The sequence below is a fragment of the Platalea leucorodia genome (genome assembly GCF_965183815.1).
Source record: "Platalea leucorodia genome assembly, chromosome: 3".
Lineage (NCBI taxonomy): Eukaryota > Metazoa > Chordata > Aves > Pelecaniformes > Threskiornithidae > Platalea > Platalea leucorodia.
In genome coordinates this window covers 85,264,052-85,285,203 of record NC_138825.1, presented here as the reverse complement: position 1 = coordinate 85,285,203, position 21,152 = coordinate 85,264,052, and the positions used below count along the sequence as shown (strand labels likewise).

The 21,152-nt window shown below is 36.1% G+C and overlaps 1 protein-coding gene across 4 annotated transcripts in view; it reads right to left on the bottom strand.

The window, feature by feature from the left end:
- EPHA7 (EPH receptor A7) overlaps positions 1-21,152 on the bottom strand; it is a gene marked incomplete at both ends in the record, with an annotated part of 170,756 nt that overhangs the window by 42,837 nt on the left and 106,767 nt on the right. The window lies entirely within an intron of this gene.

Genomic DNA, 21,152 nt, shown 5'->3' with positions numbered 1-21,152 from the left:
TGGGATAGGAATAACAATTAAGCAAATTAATTCTGATTAAGATAACAAGGTAGATTTTTAGATTGATGTGTAGTAAATTAGGAGTCTAAATATTTATTGCATATGTTTCTGAAATGCGCATAAAAACAAAAAATAATGTTTTAAAAAGAAAGTCACATTTTAGGCTGATTTCATATAACTGATTCCAATTCTACTTAAAAAATAATCTGATTGCAGCATGACTTGGTGATGAAAACAACTCTGCTAAGAGACTAAACCCCCTCTTTTTCATTAGTTCAAATCTTTCCAGGACATTCTCTCTTTAGAGCTGAAGTTTCCATATGTGGTCTTGGCATTTTTTGAAAGTGTGAGACAATTTAAAAGTAGATCTTATGAAATAAAGGGGACACTGTCTTCCTCCACCTAACTCTACAGAGACATATATACATGCACACTTGCACACATACACACAGAGCTTCCTAATAAACATCATCCACAAATGAGCACTTTTTGAAATTAAAAAAAGCCAACAGTGTACAAGCGTTAGAGAGCCATTGACTCTCATTTAAAAATGTTTAAGAGATAATGTAATAAATTGTGAGAGACTGAAAAAGTAACTTGCTTTATCAGCTTATCTCATGTTTATCAAAAAAGAAAGACAGCAGATTTTCTGCTGATGTGCAGTTCCAAAGGAGGCCCAACATCACACTTTTCCTCAAACATACATACTGCCTATATGAATGTGGTACAGAAGTCCTGTAAAACCGTAGCTCTTTAAAAAACAACTGTGTCATTGGGACCATGCAGAACTTGATCTTGTTCTCTTTCAATTCAATGGAAATAATTCAAGGGTGTAACACTGCTCATGCAAAAGATGATAGGTAAAAAGAGAGGACTTGATCCTCAGCCCCCTGCAGTTAAAAGCAAAATGACATTTATGTGTACAGGAACTTGGTCATATTCGGAGAGCAGATTCAGATACAGGAAAGAAAATGAAAATTAGAGATAAATTTATTTATATCTTTTCCAGTATAGAATCTAGTACTGATTCTATACTTGAATGTTTGAATAAAAATTCTGAAAAATTTAGATATTTTCCTAGGTAAAAAGAAGAACAACCTTATTTCAGAACTGTGTATAAAGCTTTCACTATGTAAAATGATGCACAGTCTCCAGATAAAAGAGGATTCTTATCCCATCCAAGAAGCAGATGAACTTCACTTTCTCTTTTACCATTCGCCTTGAGTCTAATTAGAATAATTCCCTTTATAATATTCTTTAGCACACACACTTTCCTCTATTTAATTTAAAGAACACAGAAATAAAAAATATAGAATGCACACTCTTTTAGCATTAAGGATAAAAATATAATGATAAAGTAAAAAGATCGACAGTACAATCGAGGCAATAATCCTCTAAAAAACTTAAAATTTGATTGTTAACTTCTTATTCTAATTGTGAAGTTTCTAGTCTTTTTTATTATAACATGTATATTCATGTAGGGTTTTTAATTAAATTTATTTACATTTCATTAGAGGCTCCAAGAGTTCATGAAAATTAAGGATTGAAGCCATGCATGATAATTTTCATTATGAACTATTATGTTGTATATAATCAATATAATCAAACTTGAAGACCCATTAATGTAGGCTGCCTGATAAAATCACAAAACTGCATCGTGCAAACACCATGGGTTGATACAACATTCCAAATCCAGGATGTCTCTCTTTTGCTCTTCTTGCATTCTCTTTCTAAAAGCTTAGAGTATTTTCACTCTCTAATTAGTGAAATATATTCTTTTTCGTAGCTAAGAGTCTGGAATGCAGCAAACTAATTTACTCTGTCTAGGGTTTTTTGCCATGATTAACTAGTTGTCTTCTTTGTCTAAATGAGTACCACAACATCCTGGCTGAATTTCAGAGACGTCATTATGTTTCATGTATAATGTTCTATCTCCTGCAGATAAATGTTTTCAAATTGCTAATTTTACATTTTTAGATGTCCAAAATTGTTAATGTTCATACTTATCATGAAACGATTTTATATTACCTAGGTCACTGGAGTTTGTTCTCAACATTTACTGCCTTTTCTTTTAGCTTATCAAATTTTTTCATTCCGTTGGCTATAGCATCCATTTTTTTTAAGCAGTGAAGCAAAATGAACTCGCTTCCTCTGGTATTCGTTAACTCTGCTTATGTTGGGAAGGAAGAGCAATGCAGAGAAGGAGGAATAGAGAATGGGGAAGACTTTAATTGGGGAAGTGAAAAATACTGTGTGAGATTCCTACTTAACATCTGTACAAAGTACACCACAAACAGGCATGTTCCGTTCTTAGGGAATTTCCCTTCAAAACATAATCTCAGTGATTTATCAACATTGCAAGACAGCATTCAAGACTCTTAAATAAATGGACTCTTAAATATATTTCCTGTCAATTAATATTATTTTCATTCAAGAATAGTCAGATTAAAAGCTGATTTTGGTTTTGGTTTTGGGTTTTTTTTGGTTGTGCTTTGCCTTTTTTTTTCCTCCCTATCTAAACATGTTGTGCTGCTTTTCATTGCAAGAACCACATGCGGAAGAAAAGAAAGTCCAACCCTTCAGACTGTATATGTTGGTAGCTCTGAAGACAATTATGTTGCATATAATTCCCATACCACAAGATATTCCTAAAATGCAGAAAGTTACCTAAGCTTATTTTGTGTTCCCACATTTGTCAGGGGAAGAAGGGAATCATCAAATCAGTTGAAGCCAGAGTATCCTCCTCTGGCAAGGTACACCAGTCTGTTGTTAGTGCAAGAAAATCTCTGTAAACTAGAGCAACCACATAAGCCAATCTATTGACGTTAGAGGCTAGATGTATATGCTATCTTTGTCCTGCCTTTTGGGCTGCATTTCTTGATCTGTGCTTAATGAGAGTGTACAGGTCAGAAGCATTTTGTTCTCTATTCTGGCATAATAATTTCGTCTGTATTCTTTCTGTGCCTTCCTTACAGACTGTTTTGCATTCATGTTTTATGTGTTCTGCCTTCCTGATATTTTATTTTAAACTTTTAGCCTATTTCTCATTGTTAATTAATTAACAACCTATTTATGGTTTTGAAACAGCTATGTTTGAGCAAGCTTGAAAATGAGTTAAAGCATAAAATTCATCCCTAAATAAAAGAGAAAACATGCTATTAAATCACAAAAAGATAACTCTATAAAAACAGAGTTAGAAAGATCATTTTTGTTCCCATGGGTAGCTATAACAGTAATAACAATAATAACAATAACAACAACAACAATAAATAAATAAAAAATAAAAATAATAAAAATAAAAATAAAATAATAATAATAATAATAATAATAATAATAATAATAATAAAACCTGTTTCAGCTATTTTTTCCTTTTAGTAATCTAGCTCTTGCCAAGGCATCTATAACAAAGTTGTTCGTGATGAAGACACTTCTTGCAGCATTTCTAGACAACTAAGTACCCAGTCCTGAATGACTTGAGCATGCATAATCCCTACTGTATCACTTCAGGTTACAAAGACGCATCACTTGTCAGAATCATTATTTCCATAATATATTACACTGGGGGATACAGGCTGTTCAAAACACCATTTGCTATCAGCTTTCTTTCTGATATACCTCATCTCTTCTTTTTCTCCTTCCTGCTGACACAACATCCAATGCATCAAACACACACAGCCTCTCCGGGCTAACAGGCAGAGGTACCTACACATGCTGCATAAGAAAGTACTTAGAGAATGACAGGCCCTCAGCACACTCATTCACCTTTTTTAAATGCTTCAAATATACCATTCAGCAAAAGGAAAAATTGATTTTTCACCAGGTTTCAACATCACAGCCACAGAGAAATATAACTCTGCTGGGCTTTACTGATAAAGCCTTCAAGTTATATAGATTTCAAGCTGGTCATCATTTTCAGATCAAGTTATAGAAAAAGTTAAACCTGAGGTGTCAAAAAGAGCAGGATATTCCAAGGAAATATTCTGCTCCAGAGAGAACATTGCATCTGGTAGACTGATGTGTTACATCTATACTGCTAAGCCAAGCATATGGTATATTATTAATATGTGCAAGTACTTATGTACAGAAAACTGTACCGATTGTTTTGGAAGGCATTGCTTTTAGTCCAGAGTCCTCTGAAAATGTTATAACATAATATTGCTCATGCCTTTAACCTCTATGCTTAGCTATTCTCTGGTTCTCATGCCTACCATTCCCCTTGACTCACAGTGTACTTTCCAAAAGACAAAAAGACAGATGCAAAATTAAATCTTTTGCATTTTGTATCAGGGGAAAAAAACAAAACAAAACAAAACAGAAAAAAGTACAAAATACTAGAACAAAACAATAAAAACTAAAAAATGAAAACATGTGAAGCTGGACTTTCACATATAAGAGGAACAAGGCATAATGCACCAATTGCTAGCACAAAATCAACTGCAACACCTTTTTACTGAAAAAAGATAACTCAGCAAAAGAAACATACCTAGCCATTTCTCTGAGATTTCTTAAAGTTCTGCATCCTGAACGTGTCTCACCTCCATCAACAGCATCAGTCATGGAGACCTTTAACTTGACACTTTAAAAAAATTCTCTCTAGAAGCAGCATTCTGGTTGTTTAGTAGTTCATGTGTATAAAACAAACTATTAAAAATCCTCAGAAATAAGGGTTTCAATCCTGCAGTCCCACTTCATGCACAAAGTTTCTCAAATGAACATGAGTAAATGCTCCCACTGCAGGACCAAACTCTATATCAAAAAATGTTACCAAATCTGTGTTTGCAACTCCAGTTTCATCATTTGTTATACAAAGACTAATGAACAAATGGGCTATCAGCCTTCCTTAACTATTTTTTATATTTCTTTCTTTTATAATAGCAATAATGTGCTTGAGACAATCTGAGCTTCGTCTTGTACTTGCTGAAATCAACAGCAACACTCTCACTTTCATAGCATGGGACCCTTACAGCACTTCCTGAAGGACAAAAACTCTTGGCTTTTGGCCTCTTTCCTTTTCATATCACGAAGATATGCAGCAATCATTCAAAACCACCATCTTTTCATACAGCAGCAAAGACATCAATTTTTACCTCCCTGTAAAACTGTATCTTAGGGCCCAATGTAAGTTTTACACTACATGAAGCATTAACACCATTTTTCTGCAACAATGTTCTACAGCAATTGGGGGGTGTTTTGAGTATTCAGCCTGAAGGGGACATTGCTAACAGATGCAAACCATGGAAAAACAGAGATATCAGCATCCCAATGGTTATAACCTACCCTATTATTTCTTTTTAAAATGTCTTCACTGTTTCCTTTCCTGGCAGAAATCTTTAGATAACAGAGTTGCTTTGACTCTACATCTATTTTAAGTGAGACTGGAATCTGGCATCTTACCAACAACAAACGCAAAACGAACCCATGTATATATATATGAAAATAGTAGCAGAAAATTATAATGTTGTTAGCTCTTAAATGGTTGTTCAGGAAGAGAATACAGAACTCCCTATACTCGATTAACAATCCTACACCAAGATTACCCAAATGGCACCCTTCTGCACTTGCTTGTGTACTAATCTGCTCCCAAGAGAAAGTGTGTAAATGAAGTCATAACCCGGCATCTCACCATGCTCTGGTTTGCTCTGAAGGGGAACTTAGGCATCAAAATTGCCAAAATTACTAAATAAGAGTGATAGGCAAACAGATTACACACCTTGAGGAATTGCAGCTACCGCTGTCAGGGGCCTGGGGTCAGCATATGGCGCCACATTGGTTTTTATGCTGGTCTGAAGCAAGTACCTTGACAAGGTTTGCAGGTACTGGGCAAATTTTAAGACTTTATTGTGTAGATATTTCCCTTATTTGTTTATTCTGTTTCCCATAAATATACAAAGGCTTTGTGTGGGAAAAAAAAAAAAACATATATAAATATTTTAGAGCACTGTAATATGGCAGTGCTACTCAAGCCATGATAGAGATCTGCCACAGTTGTCCTTTGAATTCTTGCGAAAAGAAGCCTACATTTCGCTTCATGTTTACACTAATATGTACAATAATTTTCATATTATTTCGCATGATAGTTCATGCAAAAAAAAAAAAAAAACAGAAAAGAATATGATGGCTCTTAAACTGAACATTATTAAATGGATAGATGGAAATTCATAAGACTTCCTTTTTTGTTACAGTGTATTTCTCTCCCCTCAGTTAAGTCTCCACATGACAAAGCAGCCCATGATAAAAGGTTATTGAGTACCACTGTATTATGCCATTAGTACCCATTGCTTTGGATCAATGACAGAGAAATTCCCCACTGTGTTTACAAGCTGCAGCATTCAAAAAGAGACTCAAATAAATCAGATATTTTACACTAACAATATCCTACAGAGAAGCCATTTTAACTTCCTCTCTGACACACTTTACTTTCTGGCTCATAAATATAACACAGTGTGCTTACAGTGCTCTGTACGCCATGAGCAGAGGCACACACACAGCTCTCTGGGCCACTTGGGGATGTCCTGAGCACATGGTAACAGGCAATATAGTCAAGTAATACTTGACTGCATTACTCCATTACATTTTTTGCCATTGCTTTTGTGGTTGAGAAACTCTCAAAATACCTGCTGATCTACAGAGACGAACAGAAGCAGCAGTTACCTGAATACTTTTGCAAATCAATTAATAAATGTAAGTCAGTCAAACAATGAGGAAAAACAATAAATACATTCTGATCTCCCCTAATATTATTAGCGGAGTTCTAAGAAAGCTTATGCTCAAATAGCATTCTTACCAAATATGGAGTGATTTACTAATTGTCCATATCTGATGCATTTAAAATAGTTAATGGTTTCATAATTCCTTCATCAAGCTCAAAACTCACCAGCTGGATCAGTTTTAGATGCTGTCTATTCTGGCAAAATTCTGGAGAGGGAAATCAATAAAAAGAAAGAAAAAGAACTTACCAGAAAGAAATGAAACAGTTTAGAAAGACCAGGGATGACAGTTTGTCTATCATGTTTTGGGGTTTTTGTCTGGTCAGAGTCTATGTCTAGACCCATACTGTGAACTCCCCTGTTTCTCCTGCCTGACATTTGGTGCAAATATAATTGTCATGTCTGTATCCCATTTCTTCCAAAACTGGCAACTTGGGCATCAATCAGTGCTGAACGGATGCTGAGTTGCGTAACAAGTGACAACATCGACTCCCAAGGTACCCACAACTCTTGCTTTGTGAATAAGTTTTGACATGTTAGGCGCAAACCCGATTCTTACAAATGTGTTAGTGTAACAAACCAGCCTTACAAATAACAGAGAGGGGCTTTTATTCTCCTGAAGCATTTGTTTTCCTTTGCAGAAGAAATATTTCTATGTTAATTAGATTTTTCTTTTGTCCTGCCTTCTTTTGTGATTCATCTTTCATAACTCTTTTTTTTTTTTTTTTTTTTTTAACAGAAACATCTGCCACTAGCCCTGCAGTAAATCCTTGGCACACAGGTATTATTCTTCATTAAAGAAAACAAAACACCACAAAACTCCCAAAGATGAGGATACTCTTTTCCCTGGTGGGCTACTCAGACACATTATGTTCTCCTTCTGTCTCCAGTCATCTCTGCTAGCGAGTGTCAATTACAGACACAGGTTTTAGGGAATGGAAGGATAAAGCACAATTTACAAATACTTTCCTCTGGAAGCAGACAGGTGTAATGACTGAGACTGCTTGCTGTAATGGAATTTCATGCTGTCATCTATTCAGTCACAAAAAGATGTCAGCTTCAAGGATGCTACTCATGGGAAAAAAAAAAAAAAAAACACAACAAAAACCTTAATAAATTCTCATTTCTACTGTATAGCTAATATTGCTACCCTAGGTTGACTTGCCTAAAAGTAAAAGTTGCTTTTGCTGGAGGATACGAAGTAATTAGAACTGTGGCTTTGGAGGCCTACGGACTAGTACGATTATGTTTATTTAGTGTAGGATGTCCAAGAGACAACTGAATTAATTCCAGCCATATAACAAAGCATTTTGTTTCAGATATAGCCAACAAAAATGTGGAAACAAAGTGCCATGCCAAAAAAATAAAAACAGTTGATCAAATATTAACAAAAAAGCATATAAATATTCTATAAAGACGTCAGCACAAAACAATAATTATCACTGTGCCAGAGGTTTGATCAAATTGACACTTTCAAAGACATAATTGTTCATTGGGGAAAAAATATTACTCTACTACCATTCCTAAAATGTGTACAACTTCTGTTCCAGCCTTCCAAATTCCTGTGAAATGCATTATAACGGCACTGCTAATGATAGGCATATTTCTGAAAGCAGCATGGGTGGTATTCCCAGGGAAGACAGGAAAAATTCCTTGCAAAAATGGCTGGCTTTTTTTTTCATGGTATGAGCCTGTACTTCTTCTCCCAAAGAGCATTAAATCTCTAAAATTTAAGAAGATGATAGATAAATATCTGTCTGGGAATCTCTGCTACAGTGATAAATATCAGAAGTAACAAGCCTGAAGTTAGTGACTATGCACAGGAGTGAAAGTCATGGCCATGAGAGGAAGGTCAGGGACAGCAGTCAGCCTATGATTCCCTTGGTCAGGGCTTGTGGAAGAAGCAGTTTCGCTGACCAGAGTGAGGTCACCGGTGTGAAGAACTGCCACCGACATAAATAGAATATTCAAAATTTCCCTTGAAGTATAAAAATTCACATACATTCCGATAACTGAGAAAAAATCCATTTGATACAATGTTTATTGTCCAAAAGAAAATAATTTGGGGAGTATGCATGAGCTGTTAAAAAATTACTGTCATGAAAAAGCAGATGGAAAACCCATTATCTTAGGGGGAACATATTTTGTAAAGTGAAGCTAGTTGATTGATTTGAATATACAACATAAATTAACACCTGCCTATTAAACAGCAATAATTACTTTAGAGATAATGCACATATTATCTTAATAATAAAATATTAAAAAAAAAATATATGAAAAGATCTTCCGTTTGTTTACATTTCCTCTTTTTTTGCAACCAATAATATTAAAATTTGTAACAGGGATAACACATTTGTAGGACTTATGCAACTATATATGCTAAATTGACATGATTTTTAAAAAAATTATCCCTACCATCTATTACACAAACAGTAAACTCTAAACACAATTTCCAAAAGACCTTAAATATTCTTGACTTTGAGTAGACGTTGGTTGCTAAATCTCCCTATTTCTCAAAATAACCTTAGATTGGAGGGGATTTTTTTTGTTGAGAACATGCTATGGTTCAATGCTTCTCCAGCGCCTGCTCACCAGAAAACCTTGCACAAAGACTTGTCTGATGCAGAAACATATCAAACTAGAAAGACATCAATCATTTAATGAAAGAATTTACTAAGTGGTTTTAAAAGCTGTACAGAATCATCATCTTTTTGCAGTCTTTCTAGCGGCTTCACTTCCCTGAATGCTATGAGGCTCTAAGGGAAACCCAGGTTCTATATCCAAAGGTTAACTTCTTGGAGATTCAGATTACGAAAATGTCAATTGCACAAATTATAAACCCATTTAGCTTTCTGATTAGTTCCACTTTTAGCATAGCATTTAGGGCTCAATTCTGACCTCTAATCAATTATATTTTAGTTTAGCTGCATTGATTTTATCTAAGTTACACTTGCTTTATACCAATGGAAATAAGATCAGAATCAGGTTCTAAGGGTAAAGTGATTAAAAATGTAATTACCACAACTGATCATGCAACGTAGCTACATCATTAACTGGTTACATTTTTTTTTTAAACAAAAAGTTCAAAATTTATTTGCCAGTTTCACAGAGATAGTTTTTCGTCTTATTTCAGAAATAGTTCTGGATGGGATCCAGACAATCCAACTTAGGCACCTGGGTGCACCTACCCTTTAGGCGACTAAAGCTCTCCTAAATTAAGTGCATAAGTTCCCCCAAATAGCTTTGCTCCCTGTGACAGAGAGGTGAGTGCATTGGAAAGATCCAGAAAGAGATTCTGCCTGTTTCAACCGAGACCCATAAATTTGAAAACATCTTCATTCTAAAGCCTTTGAAAAACTTTCTCCACTGACTGTATAGTGAATTTAGGCACTGATTTTAGGAAAAACAGATGACCTGGTACACCTAATAAACCTGACATGTAACATTTACATACTTTTTAGGTGAGGTACACCCCATCTTCCTCACACACTATCTAAAATTTCTTCATATCTCCTAAATTTTCCTTGTGAATTCCTTGTATATTCCTTGATCCCTGAAGCACCTTAAGGTAATTAGTCTGGAGCCTGCTCTGACTTACCTCTCATGCAAATGTTGTAGGATCCAGGTTTCTACCTACAATAGTATAAGTCTAATTCTGGATGAGCTTAGAGGTATTTTAGCAAACTGCTAGCTAAATACTGTAACTACTTACATAATTCCAACTTCACAATTGTAGGGAATCAATTTAATGCTGAAAATATTCCTAAGTAGAACTGAAGTGTGAACTAACATTTTTATAAGGAAAAAAAAAAAAAACACAAAACAACAAAACCAGAACAACAGCTTCTGGGTCTGATCCTCTTCCTGTTTTTAATGGTTTGAATAAGTAGTGACTGCACTGACTCCTTTCATCCTGGATGTTCAACTTTAATCAACATCCAGGATGAAGGAGATGAAAATGGAGCTCTTTGCAGTAACAGAAAACCATGCAATGTTTAGTCAGAAAGGCTAAACTTAAAAAAAAGATACAAGCTGGTTCTGTTTTATTGCAGAACTACTCAGTATATCAGAAAAATAAGCAAAATTCCATAAGCATCTTTGAATAGTTTATTATGGTTCTATTTATCCTAAATAATAAACTTCAGATCTGATTCTCCATTCCCTCACTCATAGTGAAGGTATTGGGAGAGTGCAGGGTTGGTCTGTCGTTCAGACTGCATGCAACATATGCTGTCCTGTTACATAAAAGTATGGAAAAATGGTGTCTATACATCTTACGAGTCCTTCCAGGTTGTAAAGGATACAGCAAAAAGACAGTAAAACTGGCATGTCACAGAAGAAATTAAACTTGAGTCATAACCACAGAACTATCCTGTGTTTTAAATAAAATTACTATTTTCCTACACAGACTCTGTAGATAATTTTTCAATTACTATTTTTCTATGAGAGGCTCCAAGTCTACAGTCGAAATTATTGTTACCTACATGTATATATAGCACAAAAGTTGTATTCACCACCAACATCAAAACACTTAAACTTAGTGATTCCAAGGCACATCACCAGTAGAGCAACTCAATTTACGTGGGGGAGCATAGTATACAATATGGTTCATATTTAGATTAGCCAAACAATATGACATCATTTAGATCAATAATGTATTAAATACCAGAATGTGCAAAATTGCACAGTATCTAAATAGAAACAGAAATAGGACTATATCCTCTGGATATCAGTCTATTGCCTTATTCATTGAAAAAAGCTTCAGTGTAATCATTTATACTCATGAATGTATTATAATACACATATTAAGATGGATATACATCAGAGTCGTGAACATCTATAGCTTGTTTCCTTAATATATATATGGTCTCAGCACTGCTTACTGTATGAAATGAAAAAAATAAATTACTGGTACTGGAATTTCCCATGATAATAAATATACTGAATGTTCATTACTTTCCCTTAAATGTGCATGTAAAAACCCTGTCTTAGAAAATAGCTATGCTAAAACACTTAGAAACTCCTCTCGTCATCATTCAATGATGAAAATACTCTGTCTCCTCGTTACCTAGATATGAGTTTCTGTAGATCTTTACGTAAGCCCCACTGAAAAAGGTGGAATAGTAGAGAGGTTACTTAACTAATCAAAGCTGTACTGCATACATGCTCAGAAATAAAAAAAAAAGCAAAAAAAAAACTTCCCCCTTTGTTCTGATTAGCCAACAGTGGTGGAATTAGTCACAAAATAAAGCTGGCGATCATAAGGGCATGTCTTATTTTAAATCTCTACTTGAAGGGTTTTTCTTTTTTATAACCTTGTAATTTCTCTAATCAAAATTAAATTAAAGATTTATGAAGTACACATGTAAAGTCAGATAATATAAAGACTCACGGCACTTTTATAATAACATTTGTATCCCACAGGAACCAATCAGAGCTTCATACATGCAGTATGTGTACAGATTAAATAGGATAGATACCTTCGAATGGACATGATTGTAAACTGATTTTAGGAGTGGAGCACCCAACAGGCTTATCTTTATTAAAAGAGAATTTGCTATATACTGTCTGCATATGTTGCAATGTTTAAGGTAGTGTACAATTTATCAATAAATACAATTCTCCTTATCTGAAGACAAATTTCACCCTTTCACCAAGTGTGCAACACCTGCCTGGACTGATCCCATCTAATTTTGCACCCGAGATATTAAAATACAAGTTCAGATTCCCTAAGGTCCTTTCAGTTAGTGGAGAAAGAGATCCTGCTGGCCATTTAGATCTTATGGTAAGCAAGTCTTAGGTGGGCGTTTAAGTTAGATTTTGTTGCTCCAGGTGTGTCCTGAGATGGAACCTACGTAACTTGACTGGTAGGACTGGTTTTCATGCTATATCTTTTGTAGGGCTTAGGGATTATTATTATTTTATTATCATCATTCAGTTTTAAATGGTTAGTCTAATATTTGTTTTCTGTGATAGAAATACAGAGATGCTAATTTCTGGTATTTGTATCAATTTATTATCCATTGCTGGGAGCTAGCTTCCCTAATTTAAACTCTTGAGTCTATGCAGTAGATGCCTAATGAAAAACTCTCCCAAGAAGAAATCTTATCAAAGAAAAGGGCTGCCCTAAAAGGCCTCCAGAGAGACATCCTATCTGGTACAGCTCAGGCACCCAGCTAGGAAGGCAGAACTTCCCTCTGAGGGACCGTGGAAGCATCTGCCACTCTTCAAGAGGTAAACGAGGCATGTCTTTTAAGGAGTCTGGTTTACTCAGAGCTTAACATTTGTGTTGATACGTGATACACAGCGAAGTTTGGCAGATGGAGCCTACCACCTACCCACCTTTCTGTTGCAGTCATTAACTTTTCTCCAGGATCCCTAGAAACCACTCTCACCCCCTAGATACAAACAGACTTTTGAGTTTCTGCAATTAACTTCCACAAGATTGTATTCTATCAAGCACACTTAACATAAAAGATACGTAGATATACATGATAATTAGGATTGTGACTAATGCAGGTTTGTGAGGTGTAACATGCAAACAGCTAGCCAGCTGACCTACAGCACAACAGCTATATATATGTCCTAAGTGACTGAGCTTGAACTGAAGTTACAGGATAACCCAAAATTGTGCTTAAACACTACATTTGGCTGTATAGCCAGTCTATGCAGATTACATACTTTAGTGTCCAGTATGTAATTCTCCCCTTTTCAACTCTGTGGTAAGCTGCTGGCAAAAGAATTTAAAAAAATAAAAGAGATCATCAATATGGTATTTTAAAATACTTAGAATATATTTTTATATGTATATATATTTAATAACAAGCTAGGTCTCAACCCCACCCCCCAAAAAAAAAAACAAATCAAGAAAGAAAATCCAAATCTGCAGCATTTTTGCACAAGATGGATTCAATTAGTGTGAACTTATCCTATTTGCTCCTTTTCTTTAGTCTTCATACTAGCCCATAGCTCAGGGAATATGGCACAAAAAAAGGAAGGGAAGGGAAGGGAAGGGAAGGGAAGGGAAGGGAAGGGAAGGGAAGGGAAGGGAAGGGAAGGGAAGGGAAGGGAAGGGAAGGGAAGGGAAGGGAAGGGAAGGGAAGGGAAGGGAAGGGAAGGGAAGGGAAGGGAAGGGAAGGGAAGGGAAGGGAAGGGAAGGGAAGGGAAGGGATGTGTTTTTTTTCAGTGAGTGCTTGCTTTCTGAGAAATCAGGTGCCTGCATCTGCCTTATTGGCTTTAACAGGAAGAAAGCAAAATCTGGAAAAATTCCGGCCCAGCCCTGACTGTACAACAGCAAGTGAAGTGCCATGACTGGTCTTGTGTATCAGCTCAGTACTTCCAGAAAGTCAGGAATGCAAGCAGTTGGCTAGAGTTTAAAGGAAGCTTAACTGCTGAAAAAAAAAAAAAAAAAAAGCCATTTTAATGACTTACCAGGGTCTCAGAGCAGGTTAAGCTGTCTGCATAGATACAAACAATGACAATAAAAATGTTAGACTAAAGAAATTCTCCTTACTTATAGAATATCAATGATTATCAGAGTAACTTTATCTTGTTCTTAACAAGTTGAATCATGCAAAAACAAGATCAATAAGGGAGGATGTCTTTAAAGCTCCACTGTTGCATAATGGAAATTACTTTGAAGAGCTGGCTGTGTGTTCATGGAGAGTTAGCAAACTGTCCCTGCAGGCGCTGGTGACAATAGGCAGCTCAAAATACAGTATTTCACTTGAAGCATATCTGACTCATTTTATTGGCATAAACATCACATGTTTAGCGTCAACCGCTTTTACAACCTGCTTTATAAATATCTTTTGCTTCTCTTTCCAACGGCTGTCTTCTCCTTTCTTTTGTTGCAAATATTTTTGCTTGTTACTTTTGCCTCTGACAGTTTGACGGTTATTACCTTAAGACATTGCAGGTGTTCTTTAGTTCTTTTCAAAGAATCATCTAGATACCTAAAGCCTGTTCAGTACATTAACAGGTGACTAATTTTTAATGGTACACCTAAAAGAATAAAGCTCAAAGGCAGAAAATACAAATAAAAATAAAATGGCAACAGGAGCACTTAATGTTTTTTAAAAATCCAGTGGTATTATTTTTAAGCTGAAAAGAATAGTCTAATCACTGGCACTTTATAACATGGCACTGCAACACTCAGGTTATAACAAATGGAACACACTACTCTCTTAGGCTAGTAATCAGCAGAGTGAAAGGTGGATCAACAGCGTTGCCATTTGCTCCAGATACAGATTTCCAGATTGTCACTGGTTATCTAGACAGTGGCAGATTTGCAGGAATACTATTTTTTCTTAAACAGCACCCTTTGGCCCAGTCATTCTGGGATTGAGAGTAAATCTCCCTTCTTTTCCTTCTCTCCACAACAAAGTCCCTTTGCCAGGAAGCAGGACTTTGGAAGAGAATAATTTCATTTGAGAACAAAATTTTTGAACTTGAGGTTCAGAAATGTCCACTGGCCTGCATCAACTTTTCCTGGATGGAGGCACAGTCTTTTCTGAATGGAAGTTGAGATGAGCAAGCCTCTCTTTTTCTTTCCCAAATAATGCAGACAAGAGAAGAAGAAAGGTCAGCCTTCCTCCTATATATCTGTTATCCTATTATCTCTTTGTTATGAATGCCTGATAAGACTGATCTGAATTTACTTCTCTATAGACTTCCTGTCTTCATTCCACCTTCTCTTGTTTTGTCTGTATTGAAAAGTAAAAATAATGACAAAGTGTTTCTAGTATTGACCCAACTATCATTTATGTTATGTTTCATGCACTTAAATACACTCAAAAATTTAAAATAAAGTTGAGTTTGAATAATAAAATGGTAGAGTTTAATGAAGAGCTAAATTCCACAGCATTTGCAATATGAAATGAGGATAAAGACTTTAAGTGTCTCTACTGTAGAAGAACCAAAGAGCATGGAAAAGACAAACTTCTTAAATATAGGAAAATAGAGTCGTTGTAAGGAAGGCTATACTGAGCCACTTGAAGCATGGGTATGAGATGTGACCCAAATTTACATATACTTTAGAGCAATCTCAGGAAATTATACTTCTAGATCTCCTCTAATATTACTACAGAAAACTTCTACTTAACTGTAACTTAAATGAAACTTACCTAACTTAAACTTTTATTTACTACAGAAAATCTTACTGCAGAAGAGTTTTCTCTGTGATCTTTGCCCATGGCAGATGAAGAAGGGGATTAAAAATTCCATTAATAAACTAGGGATGTACAGGTGTTGAGTTGTTCATTTAAGAGACAACTATGTTTGAACAGAGATTGTTCAAATTGGGCTCTTTTTTACATCCTACAATTATCTTTCATCCTTTTAACTGTAAATGGTGAATTCACTTTAAAATAATAAACAGGACATGGTATCACTCTCCATCCCTCTTAATTTTGGCACAATGACCTAAGTCTAGTCAGTAGATAGCATCTATACTACTAGCCTGTATTCCCAAGGGACTGGAAGGTAGGTGGTAAGTACCACTTGAGAGAGACACCCCAGCAGCAGAATGCTGCCAAGGGCTGGAAAAACAAAATATGTCTTTTAATCACTAGAATAATCCAGCTTTGTGTTAAAACACAGATATAAATTTAAAAAAAAAATAATGCATGTATAGAATAAAACAGAGATCTTAACGAAATTCATTTCTGTCCTCATTCTTTTTCTTCCTGACTTTTTTGTCACAGTATTCAAACACAGTTTTCTTCTAAATAAAACTTATGTGCCTTTTTTTGCTTTTTTTCAAATACTCAAAAGATTTTTTTTTTCAAGTTAGTTCTTTTGAAATTGCCAGTCTTAACAATGGTTTATTTAATGCACTCTGTAAAACTATTTCTCTCTTAGACATATACTTTTATTTACTGAGCTGGTGTTTCCATCTTTCTTTTTAACTTTCTATGCTTATTGTACTGTTTGCATTCTTTCACAGCCCTAAGGTAAACAACCTCACCTATGCATCTATCAGGATACAGCTTTTTAACTCAAAGTCTCTGCACAATGAAGGCTGTGCTCTGGGCTTTCATTCAAGACTTATCACCTGGCGCTTTTTTTGTTTGGTTTGTTTATTTATTTTCTGGCCTATCTGATTCACTGCAACATCAGCCATGAACAGAAGCTAATATACCTGCTTTGTTTTAACTGCTCACTAGTTAAATAATTCTGCTCACCAGAAACAATCAATATTACAAATGACCTGTGCATTAATGACATAAAAGAAACAAAAAAGTGTTAAACTGATGACCCTCTAATTATCACACCTTTATTGAGGCAATGGCAGCATATCTATAAATGCTGTTGGACTTTTATATTGCCAGGGAATTGATTTTTGCCAGTTAATGAATCTTTGTAACCTGAGAGAATATTATTCTTTCTTGAGCTAGATACAGATCTCTGATTACACATAGAGATGTTCCTGGGAAAATACCATAATTTTTCATTTTAATGTTTTTTTATTCATGAGAGACAGTCAGCTGAATTTTCTGGGATGATTATCATCACCAAACCCACCAAAAAATACATATCACAAAACAAACAAACAAACAAAATCCATCAAAGTGATGCCACTAATAAAATAAATCATAGAGTCATAGAATTGTTTAGGTTGGAAAAGACCTTTAAGATCATCAAGTCCAACCGTTAACCTAACACTGCCAAGTCCACCACTAAACCATGTCCCTAAGCACCACACCTACCCAGCTTTTAAATACTTCCAGGGATGGGGACTCAACCACTTCCCTGGGCAGACTGTTCCAGTGCCTGATTACCCTTTCAGTGAAGAAATTTTTCCTCATATCCAACCTAAACCTCTCCTGGCACAACTTGAGACTGTTTCCTCTTGTCCTATTGCTTGCTACTTGGGAGAAGAGACCAACATCCACCTTGCTACAACCTCCTTTCAGGTAGCTGCAGAGACCAATAAGGTCTCCCCTCAGCCTCCTTTTCTCCAGACTAAACAACTCCAGTTCTCTCAGCCACTCCTTGTATGATTTGTTCTCTAGACCCTTCACCAGCTTTGTTTCCCTGCTTTGGACATGCTCCAGCACCTCGATGTCCTTCTTGTAGTGAGGGGCCCAAAACTGAACACAGTACTCGAGGTGCAGCCTCATCAGTGCCGAGTACAGGGGGATGACAATCACTTCCCTGGTGCTGCTGGCCACAAGATTCCTGATGCAAGCCAGGATGCCATTGGCCTTCTTGGCCACCTGGGCACACTGCTGGCTCATATTCAGCCAGCTGTTGACCAACACCCCCAGGTCCTTTTCTGCCAGGCAGCTCTCCAGCCACTCTTCCCCAAGCCCATAGAATTGCATGGGGTTGTTGTGACCCAAGTGTAGGACCCAGCTCTTAACCTTGTTGAACGTCATACAATGGGCCTCAGCCTATCGATGCAGCCTGTCCAGATCCCTCTGTAGGGCCTTCCTACCCTCCAGCAGATCAACACTCCTGCCCAACTTGGTGTCTTGGTCTGCAAACTTACTGAGGGTGAACTTGATCCCCTCATCCAGATCATTGATAAAGATATTAAACAGAACTGCCCCGAATACTGAGCCCTGGGGATCACCACTTGTGACCAGCCACTGACTGGATTTGACTCCACCACTCTCTGGGCCTGGCCACCCAGCCAGTTTTTTATGCAGTGAAGCGTATGCCCATCCAAGCCATGAGCAGCCAGTTTCTCCAGGAGAATGCTGTGGGAAATGGTGTAAACAGCTTTACTAAAGTCCAGGTTGACTACATCCAAAGCCTTCCCATAACCACTACATTATGTTTCCTTGATGAAAAAAATGGTAATATGCCCATGTGTAGGCAAGCCTGAGTTTTGCAATACAGATTTTACAGTAACAAGGTGCTACCATAGCAAGTATTAATATATTTTAAACTGGTTCTCTCATTTAATGATCTAAATTTTCTTAGTCATAATTCCACTTTAAATATATATTGTTTATTAACATTTATTAAAATGTTCTGTGAATACTACTTTTGAAGCATATCGATTAAAAAAAAAGTAGTAACAGAAATACAGCCTTCTTAGATATAGATTTCCATGTAAAATGGAGCTGAGGAACTGATGTACCTTAAGCATCAGCATCTGCACCAGTGACTGGAATGTGTTTGGGTGCTTCATTCTCTAAAGGTGACTTCAGATCAGAAAACCCAGGTTCATCATGGTTTCTGGGGTTGTTCAGCCTGAAGAAGAGAAGGCTGCGGGGAGACCTTATTATGGCTTTTCAGTACTTAAAGGGGGCTTATAAGAAGAAGCCTTATTATGGCTTTTCAGTACTTAAAGGAGGTTTATAAGAAAGATGGGGACAGAATTTTTAGCAGGGCCAGTAGTGATAAGACAAGGGGTAATGGTTTTAAACGAAAAGAGGGTAGATTCAGACTAGATATAAGGAAGAAATTTTTTACAATGAGCGTAGTGAAACACTATAAGGTGTTGCTCAGAGAGGTGGTAGATGCCCCTGCCTTGGAAATATTCAAGGCCAGGCTGGATGGGGCTCTGAGCAACCTGATCTAGTTGAAGATCTCCCTGCCAATTGCAGGGGGGATGGACTAGATGACCTTTAAAGGTCCCTTCCATCCCAAAGCATTCTATGATTCTATGATCATCATGTAGTTTTAGCGACTAAGTGCCACACCAGAGTTAAAAATAAAGACTCCTTAGAGTAAAGACACATTACGATCTAACATCCCTATGTCTTGCTGTTGGATTTAGGAGAGTTTAAAAGAAAAACTTTATCACTAGCATACAGACTGCTGGTTAGGTGCTAAACTGAGAAGTATTAAAACTACGCCTGCGTGCTTATATAGAAAGTGTATGTGACTGAACTTACACAGATATGTTGTCCCAGGGGAGTCCAGAAAATCAGTTTTTTGATCAAAATATGATCTACTGTGTAATTCCAATTTTGGTTGGCCAAAGCTTGCCACAAAGGTCAGCAAAGCTATCATATGGGATAAAATAAAGCAAAACAAAACACTGAACGACAGCCTAACAAAAAGATATTTCAGACTGGAATTAATAGCATTTACTTCCTTAGTTTTTTTGTTTCCTTACTCCTTCATTCTTAACAGTGGAAATGGTGGCATCCTTTTCTAAAACAAGGTGAGAGAAGAATTCAGGGCACTCAATTCACATTGTTTTTCCTGCTAAAAGCTGGGTCTGTTCAAGTGTAAACATCAATCTAGTGATATATGCTAACAAAATACAGGAACACAAGATTGTGAGCTTGCTGTATATCTCTTCCAAATAGGTTTCTCCTCTGTATATCTAGGGCTTGGCCACAGCTCAAGGAGAAAACACTGCTGCCACTCAAAGGAAACTGTGTCAGAAATGTCATTCTAACATTTACTTCTTGTATGATTTTAGCTTACACAATGCTGAATATTAAATGCTCGTTTTTTACTTATTAATTACACCCATTTATTCTTGCCATTTCCTTTTACAGGTTCAAGCTAATTCATAGTAAAATCACTACAAGTCCTGCATTGCAGAGAAAACTTATGACATGTTTTAGCAACTACTAGTACTGCCTGTGAGAATTACTCTGTAAAGGAAAGGACAAGTGGACATTGAGCATGAGGAGCTGGAGTATCTATCTCAGGAATCGGTGAGTAGGTGGGTGAGATGCCTTGACACTTCAATATTACAGCTGTGTATGAAATGCCTTCCCTTAGTTACAGTCATTACAACTCTCTTTATTCACCAAAAATGAATCTTGCTCTTGAGATCTGCCCACCTGATACAGAAGAGACTTTCTGAGGCAGAAGAAAAAGTGGCTGCCATCATTTTATTTTAAAAGTGAGAAATTAAGGGATACTTTTTCTGCTTTTTTTTTTTTTAATATAGACCTTTGCCATGGGGATATAAGGTCAGTTTTTTAGCTGGCACGAATCAGTAGAGTGCCAGGGAATGCTATAACTTAATTTCTATTTATGTATTATATCTGTAAATTGTTTTATTTTCCTGCACAGTGAACAAAATTAAGCCCATCTTTATACAACTTCCTTGAATGATTAATTCAGACCAGAATTTAAGTTCACATGTTCTGATGTTACACATAAGATTTGGTTTTCTTCATTACAATATGAATAAAAATTTAAAAATACCCATTAATATAACTTAAACCTCTTTATAAGTAACTCAGTGTGTTTGGTTAATAAGGCATACATCTGTTACATATGTATAAATTGAAACACTAGGGTATTCTTTGAAAAGAAAACTCTGCACTAATATAAGTCAAATTATTCATAGTACTAAGATTAAAAAATCAGCACTATAGAAGATAGCCATATAGCAATGAGTAATTATTCTAATATATATATTATATTATTGCCTCTATATAATATAACCTGGAATATATAATTCACATATAATATATGTAATGAATAATATATCTTTAACATACAGGAATGAATAACCTAGTT